At 37.2% G+C, this 24747-nt stretch overlaps 2 protein-coding genes across 2 annotated transcripts in view; both read left to right on the forward strand.

Moving 5' to 3' along the window:
- Positions 1-24747, forward strand: part of LOC111194722 (vitellogenin-like) — a 291932-nt gene that overhangs the window by 230180 nt on the left and 37005 nt on the right. The window lies entirely within an intron of this gene.
- Positions 22088-24747, forward strand: part of LOC111192118 (vitellogenin-like) — a 77772-nt gene continuing 75112 nt past the window's right edge. The window contains exon 1 of the mRNA XM_049464399.1: positions 22088-22092. The gene's annotated coding sequence lies outside the window, so the exon portion shown is untranslated. The remainder of the gene's footprint in view (positions 22093-24747) is intronic.

Consider the following 24747-nt stretch of genomic DNA (forward strand, 5'->3'; position numbering starts at 1 on the left):
ATGTTAGTTGAATGTCAGTTGAGCATCAACAAGGCCATCAAATGGACCATCCAAGTAAAGTGTTACCAAAAGTTTTTTTTAGTATAAATATATGAGTTTCATACATTCAGTAGAAACAGAAAAATCTATAAATGTTTGTCTACTTCATAAATAGCAAATTACCAAGAAACTGATTTTGTATAAAATAATAATAGTTTAATAAAAATATAACAAAAATAAAGTAATTTAGCAACAAACATCTAGCACAAAACCACAGAGCAGCATATTCAGTGCATGCATATAAACATGAGTGCACATAATTTACTAAGTAAATACGAATACAAATGAATACAAAATACTGGATATGAAAAAGTTTGAGCACAAAATTGAGTTATTTGGAGGGGGTTATTTATGCATGGGGGAAAAAGAACACAGCATTTTAAGATAAACACTTTACAGCTCCTCACAGTAAAATTTTGTGGTGGTTCCATCATCATGCTGTGGGGCTGTGTGTTCAGTGCAGGTACTGGGAATCTTGTTAAAGTTGAGGGTCACATGGATTCCAGACAATATCAGCAGATTATTGAGAACAATGTTTAAGAATCAGTGAGAAAGTTGAAGTTAAAGCACAGAGGGCTGGATACTTCAACAAGACAACGACCCTAAACACTAAACACTGCTCCAAATCTACTAAAGCACTAAAGCATTCATGCAGAGTAACACAGAAGTACAACGTTCTGGAATGATCATCTCAGTCCCCAGACCTGAATATTGTTCCTATAAATCTGTGGTGTGATTCAAAGCGGGCTGTTCATGATCAGAAACCTTCAAACCTGACTGAACTGGAGATGATTTGTAAAGAAGAATAATCCAAAATACCTTCAACCGAAAACTAGACTCTCATTGGAAGCTATAGGAAGAGTTTAGAGGCTGTTATTTTGCAAATTTAGTTAAAAAGTATTTTAACTAAAAGTATTTTAACACACTTTCTGTAAACCTATAAACTACATCTTACTTCTCAAATATCATTGTGTTTGTCTGCTGCTATATGATATATTTAACTGAATATTGCTGATCCGAACAACCAATGATTTATGAAGAAAAATCATAAAAATGAAAATAATCAGGGGTGCTCACACTTTTCATACCACTGTATACTTTCAGGAATATCACAATATCACCATATGGACAGTCTTTTCATTATCTCAGATTTTTGGTGATATTATTTACGGCGTCACATCAATGTCAAAAGTCAGGGGCGCAAAAATACCAGATTAAAAAAATGTACAATAATGTTTTACATTTCGCGTGTGTAAATTAACTTAAATTAACAGCGCAAATGTGAAGTCTGCAAGCAAACAAAAAGGGAATTGAGTGCGCGCTGAATATTGCTCTCAAGCTTCATTTAAAATATTGCTCTCAAGCTTCATTTTTTTCTCTCGAATTTACAGTTCTCCTTGCGCGCAATGCGAATTACTTTTTTCAAAAAAGTGACTTGAGTAGAAGTTAAAGTGTTCTTTAAGCTTCACACTTAAGTAGAAGAACTAAAGTATTCAGCATTTCTTGTACTTAAATATTTTGGAACGTAGTTTATTGTAAAATGTAGTACTGAAGTACTGAAAGTAAAAGTACAGTACTGTGTTATTAGTGTAGTTATTACAAAATGCAGTGGAAAGTTCTCAGAGTGAAAGGCAGAATGGAATCAGTGTAATCATATAAGATAAGCTTGATTCTGTTGATTCAATGAGTAATAAGAGTCTTCATCAAACCTGGTGACTCTCTCTGGCTTTAGTGATAATGTGGGTTTGAAATGATTCCTATCATTTATAATTGTAACAAAGTTCAAATGGAATAAAAGTGTAAGTAGGAGAAAATATAATACTCCAGTAGATGCAGATACAGCATTTTAATACTTACTGTAAGTACAGTTGTGAAGTACTTCTACTTATTTACTATACATCCCTAGCTGAATATATTCATTTGATTTCTTTTAAGCATACTGTTATCACCAGCAATCATTGACTGTACTCTACAGTTCCTCTGGTCTTTTGATTCATTTCTAGCTCTGTAGCTTTTAGTAGGATTTTCAGCAGCTCCTGATTTTAGGACACATTTGTCTGAAGTGAACAAAGGCACTTTAACATGGATCTGTAATTTCCAGTGTTTCTGAGCTGTTTCCTCACAGGCCTGTCTCTGAGGACTCCTCTCTTTAGATGTAATTGATCTGGAGATGGGCAGCAACATCCTGCTCTGTCCGCCTCAGAGTCTTCTTCTATTCTTCAGAGGAACACTCGTCTTCCCCTCTCATCTGGAGTAGAAAAGGAACGCCATCCATAATGTCAATCATCTGCCCCGGCTGGGGGACTCTTCTATAGAGCTTTAATGAAATACTGTGGGTTTGTAAAGCATATTGTTTCCACTTCATATCTGTGCTGAGTATTTAAATGCGGAAATTGATAGTTTTATAATTAAGGATTTTATTGGTGAGTTTATTTCTCTATAAAACATTTCTTACATTCGTTTATTCTTTCCTGGTAGTAGTAGTAGTGCATTTCTACCATTTATACACCTTAAACACAAGATTCATTAACACATTCCAAGAAGTGCACACTACTTCCCAGTACTATTTCAGCAGCACTCTCCAGTAACCTAATGCATTAACTACACATACACTTTTAATCCCTTCACACAGAGCTCTGACTGCCTGCAATTTAAATGCTGTTAAATCTACCTTTCTATTAATAATGAGATGCCCCGCAAATATTGGAGCATTCATATGTAACGAACTAGATTTTAAAACAGAAATTTAATTATGATTTTATTAGAGCCAGATCCTCACATTTTACACACACTTTATTCATAACCCAGATTATTAGATAATTAGAATGTTTAACCCTTTCAGACCTGAATTGTGTTCCACTGATGAGAAAAATATATGAATACAAGAAAATATATGAATGCTGTCTGTAATGCTGAAGCTAATGTTCTAAAAATAATAATATTTTTATTGGAAGCCTTTTTTTTATTTTACACACTTCTCCAAACAGTAAAATCAACATGGTTAAATGTGTTCTAAATCACACAAAAATTGGTTTAAAAAAAAAAAGCTTTCACTTTTCCTCGTTGGCTGTAGTGCTGCCGTGCTTTAGTTTGTGGTCTATTCTGCAGTGTAAAAATGTTTCTTGTAAATCTTTGCAGTAGGTTAACAGCAAAAAAGTTGTTAGTAAAGGATTGTAAAATTACATAAAGATCACAACATATTATTTTATAAAAATAATAGTAAATAATATACTAAATACGGATTATTGCAGCTTTTGTAGAGTAAGTTTTGGCCTATATAAATACACAATAACACTTTACATATTGTTTACAATAAAAACAAACAAAAAATATATATTTTTTTTTTCTCATTAATCACTGGCAACTAAAACGTTCAAGTACGTCGAAGCAGGTCGAAGATGACAGTGGCATGGAAAAAAAAAACTCCCTCACAGCTTAAGAAAATTGGTGAGAAACCAAGAGTCACAGGGGGACCCATCCTCCTCTGGTCAGACTACTTAAATAAAATACTGATAAAAGGTTAACGCATAATGACATAAGTCTGGTTCTATACTCAAGTGAAGCTCTATATATATTTTAATAATAATTACTGTTGTGTTTAGAAGAGATACATACAAGAGATTCAATCTTCTATTAGTGACAGGCTGGACATGAGGGACATAATTAACCCAGGAAAAAAAAGCCAAAGAAATTGAATTAGTGCTGGTAATGTGCATTTTAGGTGAAGCTAATGACTGTGACAGCCTAAATAAAAGGAGAGAGCCAGAAGGTAACAGACATGAGAGCATGAGAGATGTTAAACAAGGGAGTTTTCATGCTAAACCTAAAGACTAAGGACCCTATCCAGTTTACCAGATCAATTTAGAGTATCCAATTAACCTGATGTCCATGTGTTTGGACTGTGGGACACGCAGACACTGGGAAAATATGAAAACTCCAAGACCTCAGTGCTGGGAGGCAAACCACTAAGCCCAAACAAGCAGGGGTGTACATGCAACAAGCGGGGGTGTACATGCAACAAGCGGGGGTGTACATGCAACAAGCGGGGGTGTACATGCAACAAGCGGGGGTGTACATGCGCTGGACACATGGCGCGCCTATAGGAACAGCACAACATGCCAGAAATTTACCTGAACACACCTCACTTCCAGACCACCACGCCCATTAATGTAGACTTATTTTAACAGTGTAGGTACAATGCGTGAAAATAGATTGTTGATGGGGTGTAAGATAGCAGATAGAGTCCTGGCATTTTCTAGAAGTGTTTTTTATTTGCAGAGTTAGGGAGCTTTATAAGAAAATGCTCTTCCCCCTTCTGTAACTTTCTGAATTTTGGGAACTAGTAAGAAATCATGACGTAATCATAATCATAAGGATCTGACATACTTTGACAAGAGCCAAACTGTGATAAGTAGATAGATGGGTCAGAACATCCCGAGTATGCAGTGGTTACTACCTACCAAAAATGTTCCAAAGAACGAAAACTGGTGAACTGTAATCAAGGCTCTTTAAAAGCCTCAACGTAGCTAAAACTTACAGGATTTAAAGAATCTAATGTTAATTTTCTGGTTCCAGATTCAAAGAGACATTTTCAGAGGTCTTTTGGAGGTCATGCCTCGACAGATCAGAGCTGTTTTTGAGGCATGAGGGGGATCTATATGGCATGAGGCAGGTGGTTTTAATGTTATGGCTGATGGATGTAAGTCACATATCTGTCAGGTTTTACTGCTTCTCTGATTGAAAAACCAAAGTAAGCGCTTACTGATCCCAACTGTGGTCTGAATGAAAGGCAGTCTTGTACATATTTTATACAGCAATAAAAAACACAGCAGCACGCTGATCTGTTTTACTGTGCACACGCTGAACACACACCCACCGTAACTCCTCTGGCAGCAGATTTACACCAGTAAAAATACATATATTCAACCAGTCGATTCGGAATGGCATTAGGGGGCCAGCAGAGAGAGGCTAATTTACAATAAACTGTCAGAAACAAATGTCTAAATCATTCTGAAGAACCAATCTAGACTCAAAACCAGCAGCTGCTAATGTTAAATAGAAAATGAGACGTATTTAGATGGCCTACAAGCTCTTGTACTAAATGTCCTACCAAGCAATTTACATATATCTCTAAAGGAAGGCTTGTGTTTAATCAGGTATAAATCTTTTTATGACATTGAAGGCATTTTTCAGTCACCCAATCATAATATTGCAGCCGGCTGTTTACAATCGTCCAATCAAAATGTAGTTCGCGTGTGAAGACAGCCTTAGCTTTACAGTACAATCATTAATAATCATTAATAGGGATGAATAAATATTAAAATGATAAAAATAAATGAGACAAGCCTTTATTAAACCGATGTACTACAATCAAAACTTTTTAGGATAATTTAGAGTACATCATATATCATATAAATTCATTTTCCTCAGTTCTTTTAAAATGGATATACCTAAAAAAAAGTGTTAACAGATTAACCATGGTCAAAATGTCAGTAATTTTTTTTTTAGAACATTTGTCATGCTTGGTGCCATATACGCTCCAGTTTCTCCCACACTCCCACACCTGCAATCTCCAGTCTCTGGACATTACCCAGAATGCACCGCACACTGACATCCCTCCCATTCAAGATCATGACACTAAAAAAAACAGCATGTCCAGAAAGTCAATCACCTGAATATTGGTTTCACCTGTTACACTCACTATATACACACCCTCACTTTTCACACTACTTCCTGAGTATTCTGTTATGACTGGGCAGAACTTAGACACACGCAGATGCAACTCAAAGTATTGTTTATTAAATAAAGTAGCAGACAAAGGGGTAGTCAGAACGAACAAGATTAACACCAGTAAACAGCAGCGAGAGGCAATATCAGAGGTCAAAAAACAAGGTTGGAATATGAGAGTTAACAAAGGCAGGGAAACATGTACGAGGATACACCATCATGACAGAATACTCAGCAAGGAGTGTGAGAAGTGAATTTATATAGTTTATATGTAGTGAGTGTAACAGGTGAAATCAATATACAGGTGATCGAGTTTCTGGAAGTGCTGTATGCAGTGTCATGTGATCGTGCACAGGAGCGATGTTAGTGTGTGGTGTATCCTGCATAACGTAGTCTGGAGACTGGAGATTGAACGTAGAGCTGAATGTGGGAGAGGCAGGAGATAACATTGTGCAACCCTTTTTCGACTTTTTTATTGTCCCTGTATATATATATATATATATATATATATATATATATATATATATATATATATATATATATATATATATATATATATATATATATATTATTTGTATTTACTTTACCGTCTTGTGCAAATATATATTTTTAAATAATATAATAAACCTACTTGATGTAATGACATTTTAGGATTGTTGCAGAGTGCTTTATTAATCTTGTTATCTACTATTGTGTTTAACTCACTCAGATGACCTGACGTTGCCAAGATGGCCGTTGTAAATGATTTTGTTGACAGTGGAAGCTGTAGGGAGACCACAAACTTAGAGCTTAGAGGAATCAAAAGGAAACCAAACTAAGGCTACATTCACACGGCAGTTAAAAATGGCCTGATTTTTTTTTATCACATGATGCAACAAAAATATGTCTTATTTAAGCTACTTTCACGAGTGGTTTTGAAATCCAATACATATCCAATACACCACAATGCCACTTGTTCTGAACAGCCAGATCAGAATTAATGCAACTTGTATGCGCAGTCATCATAAATGCATTTAGGAGAAGAGAAAATGGACAACAGCAGTGAGGGAGGGTTTCAGTGATGGGTTGTCGAGGTAACAGAACTCATAAATATGGTGATGCAGTGAAGTAGCTGCCATGACCCCACAGAGACCCACCATTACAATATTTGCCCTATAATCTTGCCTCACCTCCTCACTTCCATGGTAATTTGCTGCTGAATTTGCAGGTGTCCTCCGCTGTACATTAACATGACCAATATGGAAGTGGCTGTTACTCTTGACTCTATTTTGACTGTTTACTTCCGGACAGACAGGTCATGTAAAGCAGTTTAGACCTTTTCAATCAAATATGAGATATAGAGCACATGAAAAAATAGTATGAACAGTCTCGAAAAATCTGATTTGGTGAGAAAATCAGGTTTTGGTTATTTCACCAGCTGTGTGAATGTAGTGTAACCATCTGAAGTTTCAATAAAACAGGCTCCTCCAAAATCTTTTTTACTCATGTTCTAATCATCTGCAGCTGATGTTCTGTATTTGAATCCAAAATTTGATATCGCAACTCTTTCTTGGCTTGGGAATGGCCACACCTGCATAAGTTGAGATGTTGGAAATTGGACAGTATAGATTATATATATGGGTGGGTTTCAGATGGATGAAACGTTTCATTTCTGAAGTTGTGCAGAAATTTACATTTAACATACCTTAATCAACAGTGTCAAGTAGGGGAAATATTCAACAGAAATCATTACCACCCACAGTGGACAGTGCAGTACTACATGCAGTGCAGTATTCGTTTGCTTACATAGGACATGGCAAAAGTAATGGGACACAATACTAATTCCTGCTCCATGTGTATAAATTGATGAAATCAAAATTGTAACCCAAAACCTGGGTTACAATTTTGCATTTTGCATTACAGCTATCACTAAACCTGAGTATTTACTTCTGATGATGATCTTGGATGACGGTTCTCACATGCTTCTCATTTTATTTTTAGTGCAGAAAATTAGCATAGGATAAATACATTGTCCGTATATCAGGTATGTGAGATATCAGGTGCTTTAATAAGAATGACAAGAACAATTTTATAACAAACTCTGCTTTTGTAACTAAACCTACTTTTAGCAAAATTATGATATTGCTGAAAGCTATACTACATTTGATTGGTCAATTTTTTAGCCAAACTTTGAAAGGCTTCAAACATCTATCCGGAGAAGCCAAATCTGATGTTGCAGTGACTGATCGTTTCATCTCAGAAGCTTGTGCGTATTTTTAGACAGCTATTTTTAGCTTGGCTTCATGGCATTTTTCAGTAGCAAGTGCAATTCATTAAACTCTCTGAACCCTATTGAATATAGTATTTGGGGAAATGCCATGACATTAGAAAAAAGCCACTAAATCTTACCTCCACCCCTCCCCCAACACTTTGACTAGTTTTATAAAACTCAGCTCCGTATTTTTCATATCACACAGGCCACAGTGGGAATAGGATACAAAGGTTTTTGGATTTATCAGACAGATCATTGGATTGATGAATAAAGACTGATGAGCAGCGTTCTCAACCTCATCACAGACTCATCACACACACACACTGACCCCACACAGCCCAGCCACAGTCTGTTCCAATACAAATATAAAAATAATACAATGAACTTCATATCCAGAACCAGTGGAATCAAAAACAGTTTTAACCAACAAGCTTCTAATGGCCATCAGATATGAAGCAGAGACCATGAGTAAAGACCAAGTATTCCCTGTTAATCAATCCATATACATGTTTCCTATAAAAATTGTCACACCCTAGAAGAAATCAACCAACAGGAAAGAGTCTTAGGGTGTACTCACACTAGGCCCGGTTGGGTTGAATCGTGCCGGAGCACGGTTCGGCCCCCTCCCCACTCCCCCGCAGGCCTGCACTCACACTGCGCTAAACGATCCGTGCCCGAGCACGCCTTCGTCATCAACAGGTGACTTTTGTTTTGAAGAACAGTATGCGCGCGCAAAACAATGGAGTTCAAGATTGTACTGTTGTTTTTGTTTCTCTGGAGTCGTTTTGGGCGTGCAAATATGCAACTGAACCAGAGATTCATTGATTGTGCAACACAGCGATTTACTGCTAATCGTGCTGCACGTGTAAGAAGGTTTTTACACAAGCAGCAGACGTCCAGGGAGAAATTTGCAGCTTTACTCGCGGACTACAATTGCTTGCTATATTGCTTGCTATATACATAAATAGTGACCAAAGGAGCGAAACATAAAACTCAAGTAATAATAAAATGTGTTTGTTGTTTAGGACTTGTAGATAGTAGTCCTAATTTATTATGGGTAACACTAACCATTATGGTGCTCTTTAGAACCCTTTTCAAAAATATTATATGCAGAATTGTGTATAACACGTCCTCCGTTTACAGTAGCGTCGCATCACTGACGTCATCTTGATCCATGCCCGGGCACGGTTTGCGCTCACACTGCATCTGTATCGTGCCCGGGTCCAAGTGAACCGTGCTCGGGCCCACCTCTCCAAGCAGGCCACGGTTCGGAGCGATCACACTAGCCAAACGAACCGTGCTTTGGGAGGTAACCGTGCCCGGGCACGGTTCGGATTGCCTAGTGTGAGTACACCCTTAGTGGGTAGTTGTGCCAGATATGAGGATATTAATCCTCTTGCTGGAGACGATCAATGAATCAACCAACAAATGCAATTTCATATGATGTCAGATCACCTTTAGTCTTAGAGTTACATTAATGAGGTCCAGCAACCAGTGGATCTACTTTACCTAAATGCAAACTCAGGTGTGCTATTTCAACAGAACAATGCTCATCCACATACTGCAGACAGCACAGACACTATGCCATGGCCATTCACTTCACCAGACCTTTCCTCAACTGAAAAATGTGTGGATTTGGACATTTGGACACACTATCAGCACTTTGTCCCTACCGCAAAATCTGCACAGTCTGGGTACATTTCCTAACATTTCTTCTAAATCAATATATAATCTATGTATTTATCTCAATGGGATGGATACATACAAGGGTTGGACAATGAAACTGAAACACCTGTCATTTTAGTGTGGGAGGTTTCATGGCTAAATTGGAGCAGCCTGGTGTTCAATCTTCATTAATTGCACATTGCACCAGTAAGAGCAGAGTGTGAAGGTGGTGGTGCACGTCTTGCTGGAGCATCTGTGACCAAGACAGCAAGTCTTTGTGATGTATCAAGAGCCACGGTATCCAGGGTAATGTCAGCACACCACCAAGAAGGACCAACCACATCCAACAGGATTAACTGTGCATGCTGTAAGAGGAAGCTGTCTGAAAGTGATGTTCGGGTGCTAACCCGGATTGTATCCAAAAAACATAAAATCACAGCAGAATTCAATGTGCACCTCAACTCTCCTGTTTCCACCAGAACTGTCCGTTAGGACAATAAATGATTGTGGTCTAAAACCAGGTGTTTCAGTTTCATTGTCCAAGTCCTGTATCTATCTATGGAATAGATTTCCATAAAACAACAATTTTAACCTCTAGAACTCCATGCTGAGAGGTCTGGCATGTTACACACTATTTCTGTATGCCAATGCGTGGAAACACAAAGTAGGTGTTTCTTATAAAGTGGCCAGTCAATAAAGTAAACGATAGGTGTTTCTAATAAAATGACAATTAAATGGAGGTACAAGGCAGGTGTTTGTAATAAATTTGCCAATACATGAAAGAACAAGGCAGGTGTTTGTAATAAATTGGCCAGTAAATGGAATTACAATATAGGTCTTTCTAATAAAGGGACTATTAAATGGAAGAATAAGACATGTGTTTCTAATAAAGTGGCCAGTGAGTGGAAGTACAAGGTAGGTGCTTCTAATAAAGTGGCCAGGGAATGGAAGTACAAGGTAGGTTTTTCCAATAAAGTGGACAGTCAGTGAAAGTGCATACTGGGTGTTTCTAATAAAGTGGCCAGTCAATGGAAATGCATGGTTTATGTTTATAGAATTGGATGGTGAGAAAAATCCACAGCAAAATATGCATTTAAATAGCCTGAAATAGTGTAGTCAGTGCTGTCTGTTTTATTTCTATTCAGTGTTAATTTGTGTGGCCATGACTGATCACCACACAGCACATGCAGAGGTGGAGGGGCTTTTTCTGAGGGAAACAGTCACTTCAGGATGTGGAAGTTTAACCTACTTAAGTTATTTACTAGAACATTTTGATTTATTAACAATATCTAGTAAATAGCTTTAAAATCATGGTGATGCTCCACTGACTGTTATAGGGAAAATGATGTTTCTGTCGTTTTAGGCAGAAATGCTGCTACACAATGGAACTTTGGTGAAGCTGCATAAGACCTCTCAGAAGAAGTGCATAATGTTGTTTAATGTTAGATATAGTTGTGTAAAATCCTTTAATATTATATTACAATACTACCTTAGTCATCAATGTCAGTTTTTTACCTCTCTCAGCTTGTCAACAAATGCATGTGTACCGATGTCTATGAAGGGGTGCTCATAAGTCGATTTGCATTAATGGTGTAAAGGTAAAATAATAATTTTCACATAATGTAACAGGGAGAAAAACATAATATCAGATATGCAGTAAAAGCATTTGTTCACAGTTGACTTTTTGAATCTGAATCACATTTGCCAGATTTATTCAAAGAACAGTTACACATAAAAATAATACTTAATACTTTGGAGCAACATTTTGAGAAAAATAACAATAGCATTAAAATAACATTCTTCAAATATTGACAAAATAATTAATAAAAAAAATATTTCTCTAATAAAGCCTCACTCATTGTTCTAACCACCTATCTCATCTCAACTGAACTGACCTTTCAGTCTGTGTTCTAGTTGATACATGCTTTATGACCAGTCAAAAACAATAGTACATAACTTATTTCCCTCAACAGGGTGAGTTCCGTTCTTATATAGTGGCCTATCTTAGACATCCCACTCTTCAGGAAGTTCCCAGAGTCTCCCACATATTTATACCGGCTTCCTGTTCTTTTTTTAGTTAGAGAGGAAGCAGAGGTTTCCTTGCACCAGATAACAGCATCATTATCAGGATAAGATAGCTAGTATTAACTTTTGCCTAATTGAGAAGTGGCATTGCACTGGATCTGTTTCTGGCATGGGTCAGCTAGCATTAGCTTTTAGCCACTCCAAAGGCACGCTTGCATCAGGTAAAATCATTTGTGCCTTCTTTGGCTGGCTAACAGTAATTAACTGTTGCTAATGGACTGGATTCATGTACATTTCAGAGGCATACTTAGGAGTCAAGGGGTTGACAGAATGATGATAAACATTCGCCACATTTTGAAGGTTTACGGGAAGGTGACTTTTTCCTGCATAATAATATTATGCAGCAAATGGCACAATCTTTTGTGAAACTACAAACAGAAAAGTAACATATGAAATTGTATGTTCAATCCACAGTTGAAAAAAAAACTTATTGTTGTTAAAACAAACCAGTAATAATGATTTCCTTCCCCAAACAAGCCCAAAATGGGTATTGGCTGTGGGCTCTTTGATTTGGGACAATGACCTAAGATTCTGACACTATAACCCAAGGATCGCAGGTTTCAATCATGCTGCTTTGCCTTCAGCCGCCGGAGTCCGAGAGAGCACAGCTGACCTTGGTCTCTTTGAGTGTGTAGATGACACTCTCTTCTCTAATCATCTCTTCTCTAATCATAATTGTGATGCTGGCCAACATAAGCATCTCTTGGCTGATGTATTAAACTTGGGGATCCACCACTTTACTGCAGCGGTGTTGACGGCCTGGTGACGCTGCATTAGCAGCAGTTCTAAAAGTGGTGGTGGAGGCATGCCATGTCTTCACCCTGCTAGTGTCAGTAGTATTGCAGGTAAATTGGGGGATTTCCAGTTAGTGAGTATGTGTTAATTGGTTCAGCTAATTGGGGAGAAAACTGGGTTAATATAATAGTGGAATTTTGTTGTTGGATTATAGTAGGAGGGACTCATCCTGTGTTTTTCTGGACCTAGAAGATGTTTATCATATAAAAGTGAATCCACACCTCATGGAAAGTGTCTTCTTCAGTGCAACTCTGTGTCATCCAGAGGCCCATGGGATTCAAATCAAAGATACAGCAAAACACAACCTTTCACACACACACACACACACACACACACACACACACACACACACACACACACACACACACACACACACACACACACACACACACACACACACACACACACACAAGTGGCTCTTCTGGTCTTAGCACAAAAGTCTCTCAGGTGATAGAAGCATCATTACAGAAGTATGATGAAAGGTTGTTTGACTTAGACTCTCAGGGGGATCCGGTGCTGAGAATTCAGCCTTTGTGCGTGTACGTGTGTGTGTGTGTGTGTGTGTGTGTGTGTTTGTGTGTGTTTTGGATGATGCATGGTTTCATGGGTGTTGTGTATTTCTTGTAAAAGATCCAACTTTTTCTGAACAGAAACACACTGGCCTCATTTCAGATAGATGAGAATAAACAACAAACTCATAGCCATTCCCTGTGTCTCTCTCCCTGTCTCTCTCTCTCTCTCTCTCTTTCTGTCTCTCTCTCTCTCTCTCTCTCTCTTGCATGCACACACACACACACACACACCAAACATCATTAAGCTGTGTGGAGCCGCAGTGCTTATCAGTATGACTTTAGGAATGGGAAGCAATTAATAAAGTAAACAGTCACAACAGCATAGCAGCAAATCATTAAAAAAGGGCCAACATTGTGGAAAACTAAAAACTAAAAAAAGAGGGGGAAAAAACCTCATGAGATGTTCACTCCCGAGTTCATGCATTCCTTATATGTAAAATGAGTTTCGAGGACCAGTATGCATGTCAACACCTGGGTTGCCAGATAAATAATGGCATTATGTTTGATAATGAAGACAGTTTAGAGCCGAGAAGGACAACAAGGAGGACCTAAACAAGTAAGCATTGAGCTAAGTTATCTGTTAAACTGAGCAGTATGCTATCAAGACCTCTGGTATTTATTATTTTGAAGCAGTGGGCTTTTTTGGGGGGATAATGAGCTTAGCTTCCTTTAGCTAATGCAGCCTGTGGTGCATCAAGCTAGCTAACAGTTGACAGAGTTATATAAAATCCACTTTAGCTGGCTTATAATATGCAAATAATAAACACTGCAAGCAATGCCACAGTAAATGCATGCTGTAATCAAAGCTAAAGGCGGTCTAACAAATTATTAGAGTTTCTGACCTTTTTTTTTGGCCAGGCAGTGTACAGCTCTGGAAAAAAATGACAGACTACATAAAAATGATGAGTTTCTTTGATTTTACCAAATTGAAAACCTCTGGATATATAAGCAAGAGGAAGATGGATGATCACAAGCCATCAAACCAAGCTGAACAGATTTGATTTTTGCACAGGAGTAAAAGCATAAAAGTTATCCAAAAGCAGTGTGTAAGACTGGTGGAGGAGAACATGATGCCAAGATGCATGACAACTGTGATAAAAAAACAGGCTTATTCCATTAAATATTGATTTCTGAACTCTTAAAACTTTATGAATATGAGCTTGTTATTTCAGCCATTTTCTGCAAATAAATGCTCTAAGTGAAAATTTTATTTGGAATTTGGGAGAAATGCTGTCCGTAGTTTATAGAATAAAATAACAATGTTCATTTTACTCAAACATAAACCTATAAATAGCAAAATCAGAGAAACTGATTAAGAAACTGAAGTCGTCTCTTATTTTTTTTCCAGAACTTTATTTTTGACAACAGCCTATTTTGTCCTTAAAACTAAAAAACCCTAAATAAAAAAATGAACATATGCAATATGCTCATCTACTCATGCTATAATTCGTTGTAGTTTATACCCATACTCAGGATACAGTGTAGAACATATCGCTATGTTTGTAAACACACAGGTTGGCACTATGTCTGGATAAGTTGCGTTCAGTCAGGGGATAAGCAGCTTATTTTAAGTAGAGAAAAAAATATGAATGGAACAGACTGAAGCACAGCTGTAATAGTAAGATGATTTAGGGAGTTTTCTGCCAGACACAGCAGGGAGTGCTGGTAATTTCAGGAGTACACATATAATCCGTGTGAGGAGTAAACTGTGCAGTAAAGGTTTGTGTTTGTGCAGTCTTTAACATTTACATAGTACAAAATAGTCAAATACTGTTGTGTTTGGTACAGTAATGAACTCCAGTGCAGAATGGATTAGGTCCAGCCTCTAAACGGCTCCTAAGAGTGAGATGATTTATTTATTTATTTATTTTTATTTTTTTTCGCACGTGATTGGTGTGTCTACACTGAGAAACAGTGGAATGGGAAAAGGATTGCTCTTTTTTTTTTGAGCGCTGGATAAATATGATTAATTAGTTACAGTTATACAGTGTGAATCTTGTTCAGCTATAAAGTGTAATTATATATAAAGTGTAAATCATGCTGTTAAACTTTTTTATATATTTAAACTTTCATATAAAGCTTCAAGATGACATATAAACCACAATAGAAGACAGCATAGAAATATACATTAAGGAAGAAAAGGTTATAATATAAAAATAGAGAAATATTAACAAGAGGCCAGTGAAAGTTTATCATACATTTCTACAGTTTTTGGCATTTCTCATTCTTAGCAATTATAAAAGTGAAGTAAATTTTTCAAAAGTGATGTAAAGTTGATGTTGTTTGGTGCTGTTTTTTTCACTGTATATAGTTGCAAACTTACAAAAAACATACACATTTAGAGATTGGACCTTTATTTTTGTATTTCTTCATTTATTTCTGTATAAATAAAGCCACATAAATAATACATATTTCATATAATGAATGTTTTTTACACTAGTAATTAATTTTACACATAATTTGGTAAGAAATTGATTTAAGCAACCAAAAAATGTAAGGAGCCATTTGGGAGCCGAAAGAGCCGGCTCTTCTCAGTGAGCTGAGACAGAAGAACCTGCTCCCTGGAAAGAGCCAGAATTCCCATCACTACTAACAGCATTAGAGCTGCTGCTGTTGTACTGAAAACAGTGAGCAAGTTATATTTTATTAATTTCAACAGCATTGACATCTAGCTTGTTGAACTAAATATTGAGATTAACTGTTTTAATTTTATTTATTTTTTTTTTACTCTCATAGTTTTTTTTAAATAAATAATGTATTGCCGCATTGGGAAAAGATAGGCTTGTATGTCTGTTGGGGTTAATTAGTGGCTTTTATGTTGTGTTGGGGGGGTTGCATGTGTGTTAGGGTTCACTGTGGCAGTTCTGCTGGTGGGGCATTGTTCCCCCTCCTGGTGCTGGGGTAAATAGTGGAAAAGAGCTCTGCCAGGAGATACCTTGGCCTGCTCGATACCCCTCCCCCCCCAATAACATTGATGACCAGCATGGTCAAGCTTGGTTGATCATGCTTGTAGACCAGCTAAACCATCAACCTCAAACAAAAACATACCCTATGCTGGTCAAGAGCGAAGCTGGATATATCATTTACCACGTTTTATTTTCCTGAAGACTCTAATAAAAATCAAAAGAAGCCAAAACACGCCAAAATAAACTGCATTTCTATAAAGGAAAGTGGACCCTTAACCACACTCCCCCATCTACACAAGCTTAATTTGTTTCCAAACAGACATGGCCTTGTAGGGCAGTGTGTCACGAACAGTGGAAAATCGCAGGAAATGAGTTTTAAAACAGGAAGGCTGAACTGCTGCAACACCTGACACTCCCTTTCATAGTTTATCTTAGAGGAGACTGAGGCAGATGCCTCCCACCTCCAGTGGCAGAGGCTACATGTTGTATGGTGGCAGGGGCAGCAGGAGCACATGCTGTTTTTACTGTTCCTTCACTCCGGTCAGGGAAAGTCACGGCACTTCACTGCTTTCTCTCTGCTCTCACAAACCACATCAAGTTCATTAAATGCTTTATAATTAGCTGGAATGTAACAGTTGTTTTCGAGTAGAGTGCAGTGACCCTAATGGACCAGAGTTCAAGGGCCTTTAAATTACTACAGATTACAGATTACTACAGAGTTTTTTAGGGATTTTGTGTTTTTATATTTCCCTTATTCTCTTTTTAAGTAGATTTTTTTTTCTAATGGAGCTTTAATGGACTGGTAAGAGCTAGAATTGAAATATTTGAAATGAATGAACACTATGCGTCACAAAAGTCTGATTCACGTCCTGGTAAATTGAGGGCCCATAATAAGTAGTCAAAGTGTATATTTTGAGTCTTGACATAAGAAAAAAACAAGATAAGTGTGCCATTCAAGCCTGATGTGCTCTGATTAAATGATCATTTTATGTAGTGGAATATACCTTTAAGTGAGTTGCTCAACTATGTATAAGCAGAAAAGGAAAGTAAACTATTTCAATGATTTCAAATAATTTAACGTATATCTGTGCAATATCATATGTCTTTATGTCTATAGTGTAAGTTATTGTGTGTATTGTAATGTGTGTATTATGTACAGGGGTTGGACCATGAAACTGAAACACCTGTCATTTTAGTGTGGGAGGTTTCATGGTTAAATTGGAGCAGCCTGGTGGACAATCTTCATTAACTGCACATTGCACCAGTAAGAGCAGAGTGTGAAGGTTCAATTAGCAGGGTAAGAGCACAGTTTTTTCAACATATTGCAATGCACACAACATTATGGGTGACATATCAGAGTTCAAAAGAGGACAAATTGTTGGGGCACGTCTTGCTGGAGCATCTGTGACCAAGACAGCAAGTCTTTGTGATGTATCAAGAGCCACGGCATCCAGGGTAATGTCAGCATACCACCAAGAAGGACCAACCACATCCAACAGGATTAACTGTGGATGCTGTAAGAGGAAGCTGTCTGAAAGGGATGTTCGGGTGCTAAACCAGATTGTATCCAAAAAACATAAAAACCATGGCTGCTCAAATCACGGCAGAATTCAATGTTCACCTCAACTCTCCTGTTTCCACCAGAACTGTCCGTCGCCATGTTTCAGTTTCATTGTCCAACCCCTGTATATTATGTGTTCTGTAAATTTGTATTTTGTAATTTGTATTTTTTTATTATTATTATTCTAATTTGTTGTAAATATTGTTATCTGCATACTGGTGGAAACCTGGATCCAAGTTTATCACTCACTTGTACACCTGTACTTTATGATGTGACAATAAAAAATCTTGAATTTTGTATTTCACTTAAAGAAATTCACATGCAATCAGAGCTGTTGTTGCATGGACCCCAATTACCCATTTAAACTCTTCTACAAATCAGCTCCAATGGTTCTACCTACAGAGTGCACAATGCTAATTTAGGTGAATAATGGCACATGCACAAAATGCTTTTCATGTCCACAAGTACAACTGAAATTACCCTCTTATGTGTTTATTCACATATAATTCCAAAAAGCGGAGCCGCACTGCTGTCATTTTGCCAATTGGCCCTGTTAACAGGAAGAGCATGGACTGAAGGTTACCTTTTGTAGTGCTACACTAAATAATCTAGATATTTACACTGATTTATATATAAATTAGTTCCATAAATAAGTTGGATAATGACACATTTTTGTCATTTTGCCTCTTTACACCACCTTTTTAAATAAACAATTCACTTTGAGATTCAATTTTGTAGATTTTTATTATCAATTCACATGGCTTAACAATATATATATATATATATATATATATATATATATATATATATATATATATATATATATATATATATATATATATATATTGTTAAGCCATGTGAATTGATAATAAAAATCTACAAAATCATCCCCCCAATATATTTATATATATATGTACAGTGTGTGTTTATGGAAAATGTGTTTTGATATATGTTTTGAGCCAATGCCAATGAGTTTGAGTTAGAAAAAAATTTTTTTTAGTATCATTTGATGAAAAATGAAAACGGGTCCCACAGACCCGAACACCACACAAGGGTTAATATTGTTGCTTAAGGCGCCTTATAACCCGGTGCGTCTTATGTATGAAAATAGACCAGAAATTTCGTAAAATTCCGAAAATTCTGTATCATTGTCAAATTCCACATTCATAAAATAGTTTTTTTTTTTTTTTACGAAGGGTTGTCTTCAACATTTGCTTACTCAGTCAAAAACAAGATTCTTTTGACAGAAAATAACCATAATGAACTTGATCATGAGCGTTCATGACCTGAAGCATACCATCAACATGTCAAACATGGTGAAGGTAGTGTTACAGCATGGGCATATCATCGCTGTCCTCTGAAAAACATGTATTTCCAAAACAGCAACTTTACATGAGAGAGATAAAAGCTACTTAACTTAAAATGGAAGTCTTTTTGGACAATTTTTATTGATCCATTCATCACAAAATGTTGATGCTTCAGTGCCTCAAACAGCAAATAGATTCAAACCAGAGCAGAAAATTAATTTGGCAAGACTGCTGACTAAGATTAGTATTAGTATTAATGAAATACTAAAGATTCCAGCATGTCTAAATACACTAACAATAACTTGCTGTCTAACAGATAATAAGACCACACTGGCTGTTTTACAATAACATCAAACAAAACTGCAAAGAACATTTGGTAACACTTAACTCTAATTAATATACTTTTATTGATAAGCAGTTGTGAACAAAGCAAATAATAGTTAATCAAAATTTGAATATCAGCAAAAAAACACAGCAATCAACATGGATATTCATATTTAGAAATGTTAAAAAAAAATCATTAGCTCATCATAATTTGAACAGTGATAAATCACAAGTAATTATAATTTTAAACCTGACAAATTTTCTGTTTATCAATTGCAGTTCATGTTGCCAATGCATTCATTAGTATTTACAAATACAATAGTCACGTCTGGTGCTGTAGGCGCTTCCTTTCCTCTCACACTTAACTCCAACGGAGATTCTCAACAAGATAACTACAATACCCAGAATGCACCACACGCTGACATCATGCACACGCCCACGAACGTGGCACCTCACCTGCTTCCGCCAGGAAGCCCGGAATATTGATTACCCCAGGGTATTTAAGGACGCTTCACGAATTCATTGGTGAACATTACAAAGCCACATTACAAAGCGTTTATTTCAGTGATTGTTCTCTTGTGTATGACCTTGCCTTTTGTTTTCCGACCTCGATTTTTGCCTTCGCCAACTCTGTGGATTTTCCGTGTATTACCTGGACTGTTTGGATCACCTATGATACTGCCTGCCTCGTGTATGACCACTGGACTGCCTCACTACCCTGTTATGGTCTTTGCCTCCAGGTATTTGTTTGCTGGTGTTATTTACGAATTGCTATTATCTCTGTTTTTACCCTGTGGGTTTTCAATAAAATCCTTAACTGGTTCCACGACTGTCTGTATTCTGTACTCCACCATGACAACGATAGCAAAATTTTAGTGTCTTAAACTGTGAAAAATAGTAGTTATTAATTATTAATTAATGGTATAATAATGAAAGCTATTATTAAGTGTTACCAAACTTTTCTCATACAGAGTGACTGATATTGCAACCAGCAGAACAGTATCACACAGTCCAGCACGACCATATTCTGCAACAGCTTCTACCCCCCAGCCATCAGACTCCTCAACTGCAGAGACTGAACTGATGGTTTTTCTGTACATGCACACACACTCTTACCCCACTTACCCCAGAAAATGGAAAGCGCTAAAAACCCTACTACCTCACTGGACTCTATTGCACACTGTGTAATAGAGGTAATTACTACCTCACTGGTCTTTTTTGCACACTTTTTGCACACTGCATAATTTGCACACTGTCTTGTTATTCATTATTCTTTGTCTGTATTGTGTTGTATTGTCTGTCTGCACTTTTGTACTGTTGCACTATTGTTCTGTCTACACTGTGTTTATGTGCACCATGGTCCCTGGAGGAACGTTGTTTCGTTTCACTGTGTACTCTGTATATAGCTGAAATGACAATAAAAAACACTTTGACTTTGACTTTGACATAATCAATAAAAAATATGACTATATATAATTGGGGCAGATAATGAAGGAGCTGGGCAACAAGCTAGACACTGGTGGGAACACTAATGAAAGAACAGGGCTAAGGTGAAGAAGAGGGCGGACACAGGACAGAGATAAAACAGGGCTATGTGCTAAAGAGCACATGGGAGGGAAAACAAACAGGCTTGGGAAGACATTGGAACGGACTGGCAAGAACACAAGGCAGGAACAGAAAAGACCAAGAAAAGACCAAGTTAATTAATTTAATTTAACAAATAGCAACATGCCACCCCACATTAGCTATGTTTAATTTGCACATAATGGTTTTAGACCAGAATTAGGTATTTCATTTGTAGCATTGTCATCATTTTTGAATGCTCTACGTGGAACACTCCCTCCAGCTCTTCCAGCTCATCCAGCTCTTTGAGGGGCAATGCTGTAAGAGGAGATGCTGGCCAACATTTCTGACTGCAAGGATTAAAAGATGCTATTTTCCAGTCTTTCTGATTATCACTGCCTGAATGTAGGCTCTTGGCGAAGCTGTAATACATACAAGAGTCATGTTCTCAATTACCCCTTCCTGATGAAATGATGAGAAACGGTTCAAAGGGGTGTTGCACGTACAAAGACTTTACCTTAGCTCTAAACAGAAATCTCACATGCAATTAAATAAAGATTAATAAATCTGATTAGACACAAAATAAGAAACTGCAATTGGCTTATCTCAGGCAATCTTTTTTTCTGTATGATCCAATTCCCTCCAAAATGTTTAATCTCCTACTTGTGTTATAGCTCTGTTATGTGGTACGGCTCAGGATGGGAGGATGGGTTCTCCTTTTTAATCCTGGTTCCTGAACAGGGATGGATTAGCTATAACTCGGCAAGTCGGCACCGTCCAATGCAGGTGGGCTTAAAAATTACATAGCCAATCAAAACTTTAAAATCACAAAGAAAATAGGTAACTTCTGGACGTGTTCCTTGGCAGCATGCAATGATTTTTAGTACAGAATCAGTAGAGCCTGTTTTTGAAGCAGTGCCACCTGAGGGCTGGAAGAACACCAGCATTCAAAATTATCTATCAGCCTTCTCTCTTCTACACAAGAATGTTGCCAGATTCTCTGAATCTTTTGATGATAGTATGTACTATAGATGGTGGGTTATCTGGTGTTCAGAATTTTAGGTTGAGAAACAATCTTCTGAAACCTTTCCACAATTTTTAGGCACAGTTTTTTGCAGATTGCTGAACCTCAGTCTTCTGAGAGTATCTGCATTCTTTTTAATAAGCTCTAAAATTACTACTACTTGCTGTTTCATTGATTTATTGACCCATGCCAACTTTTTTTTTTACCTTGTTACATTGAGCATTTTAAGAAGTGGGAGCAAGTAACAAGTCAGTTTTTGAACTTGATCTGTTGAAGGCAAAAATGTGAGAATCTGAATCATTTTCACAAGAATTAAACTAGACAACCGGGTCATAACATCTCCAAAACCAAAGGATAGGCCTTGTTGGCTGTTCCAAATATGGTCAAAAGAAAAGACAACAGGTAAACCAGAGACCAAACTGGATCAATGAAGCAATTTTGCAATGTACAGAACATAAAGTATCTGTCTTGAAATGTCTTGGTGCCAGAAACTACAGGATGCTCTCAGAGGTCTTGTGAAGTACATGCTTTGATGAGTCATGTTTGTCCATATTTATTTTAAGCCAGAAATAGTTTTTCTACCACTATTCTGCTAGAAAAGAGCTTTGTTATGTACAATTCAGAACTGTTGCCTTCGGTAAAAAACACTTGAAAGTCCTTTTATTTAGAGTGAAGCCACCACTGCAGATCCAGTTCAGTAACTCAGCTCAGGTCTAATTTAATAAAGCTTCTACTGTTCGACTGGGCAAGGATGACAGTTCCATTGGCATAGATTCAGTTTCTGGACAAAGCTTATGTCTAACCCTATCCATATGAATTTATCAAAAAACAGAATAACCATTTTCATTATAAATTACGCAAACTGTTGGTTTAAGCTATGTTGAGAAACCTGGTTATTTTACAATGGATGCTTCTGGATGTTTTTTTACTATGTAATAAGACCAAGAACTGGGCTTTACAATTCATCTGTGACATTATTTCCTGACATATTGCCAACAGTTTATAGGCCTATAAAGGGAGTTCCCAAAAGTTAACAAGTTAATTCCCACACAATCAATCTTAAAGGCTTCCATGACAAACAATAAGATTGGGTTATCCAATAATATAAAATGCAAACAAATATAACATGCGATGTAGACTATATAATTTCCCAAACCATTTCTAAAATCTCTTCAAAATTCCAAACATTTTCCTCCATCTCTCCTATCAACTCTTTAAACTATTTCCAGCAACTTTCTGAACCTGTTTCTTTCACCTTAATAAATCTTTCCCAACAACTCTCTGAATCTTTCCCAACAACTCTCTGAATCTTTCTCAATAACTCTCTGAAAATTTCCCATCAACTCTCTGAATCTTTCTCAATAACTCTATGAATCTTTTCTGTCAACTCTCTAGGTCGTTTTTAACATGTATCAGAATAATTTCTAACAGCTCTCTGAATCTTTTTTAACATTTATCAGAATCATTTCTAACAACTCTCTGAATCTTTCCCAAAAAACTCTCTGAATCTTTCCCAAAAAACTCTCTGAATCTTTCCCAAAAACTCTCTGAATCTTTCCCAACAACTCTCTGAATCTTTCCCATCAACTCTCTGAATCTTTCCCAATAACTCTCTGAATCTTTCCCAATAACTCTCTGAATCTTTCCCAACAACTCTCTGAGTCTTTCCCAACAACTCTCTGAATCTTTCCCATCAACTCTCTGAATCTTTTCCATCAACTCTCTGAATCTTTCCCAACAACTCTCTGAATCTTTCCCATCAACTCTCTGAATCTTTTCCATCAAATCTCTGAATCTTTCCCAACAACTCTATGAATCTTTCCCAACAACTCTCTGAATCTTTTCCAACAACTCTCTGAATCTTTTCCATCAACTCTCTGAATCTTTTCCATCAACTCTCTGAATCTTTTCTGTCAACTCTCTGAATCCTTCCCAACAACTCTCTGAATCTTTCCCATCAACTCTCTGAATCTTTTCTGTCAACTCTCTGAATCCTTCCCAACAACTCTCTGAATCTTTCCCATCAACTCTCTGAAACTTTCCCATCAACTCTCTGAATCCTTCCCAACAACTCTCTGAATCTTTCCCAACAACTCTCTGAATCCTTCCCAACAACTCTCTGAATCTTTTCCATCAACTCTCTGAATCCATCCCAACAACTCTCTGAATCTTTTCCATCAACTCTCTGAATCCTTCCCAACAACTCTCTGAATCTTTTCCATCAACTCTCTGAATCTTTCCCAACAACTCTCTGAATCTTTTCCATCAACTCTCTGAATCTTTTCCATCAACTCTCTGAATCTTTCCCAACAACTCTCTGAATCCTTCCCAACAACTCTCTGAATCTTTTCCATCAACTCTCTGAATCCATCCCAACAACTCTCTGAATCTTTTCCATCAACTCTCTGAATCCTTCCCAACAACTCTCTGAATCTTTTCCATCAACTCTCTGAATCTTTCCCAACAACTCTCTGAATCTTTTCCATCAACTCTCTGAATCTTTTCCATCAACTCTCTGAATCTTTCCCATCAACTCTCTGAATCTTTTCCATCAACTCTCTGAATCTTTCCCAACAACTCTCTGAATCCTTCCCAACAACTCTCTGAATCTTTCCCATCAACTCTCTGAATCTTTCCCATCAACTCTCTGAATCCTTCCCAACAACTCTCTGAATCTTTCCCATCAACTCTCTGAATCTTTCCCAACAACTCTCTGAATCCTTCCCAACAACTCTCTGAATCTTTTCCATCAACTCGCTGAATCCATCCCAACAACTCTCTGAATCTTTTCCATCAACTCTCTGAATCCTTCCCAACAACTCTCTGAATCTTTTCCATCAACTCTCTGAATCTTTCCCAACAACTCTCTGAATCTTTTCCATCAACTCTCTGAATCTTTTCCATCAACTCTCTGAATCTTTCCCAACA

Source organism: Astyanax mexicanus, chromosome 1 (assembly GCF_023375975.1).
Source record: "Astyanax mexicanus isolate ESR-SI-001 chromosome 1, AstMex3_surface, whole genome shotgun sequence".
Lineage (NCBI taxonomy): Eukaryota > Metazoa > Chordata > Actinopteri > Characiformes > Acestrorhamphidae > Astyanax > Astyanax mexicanus.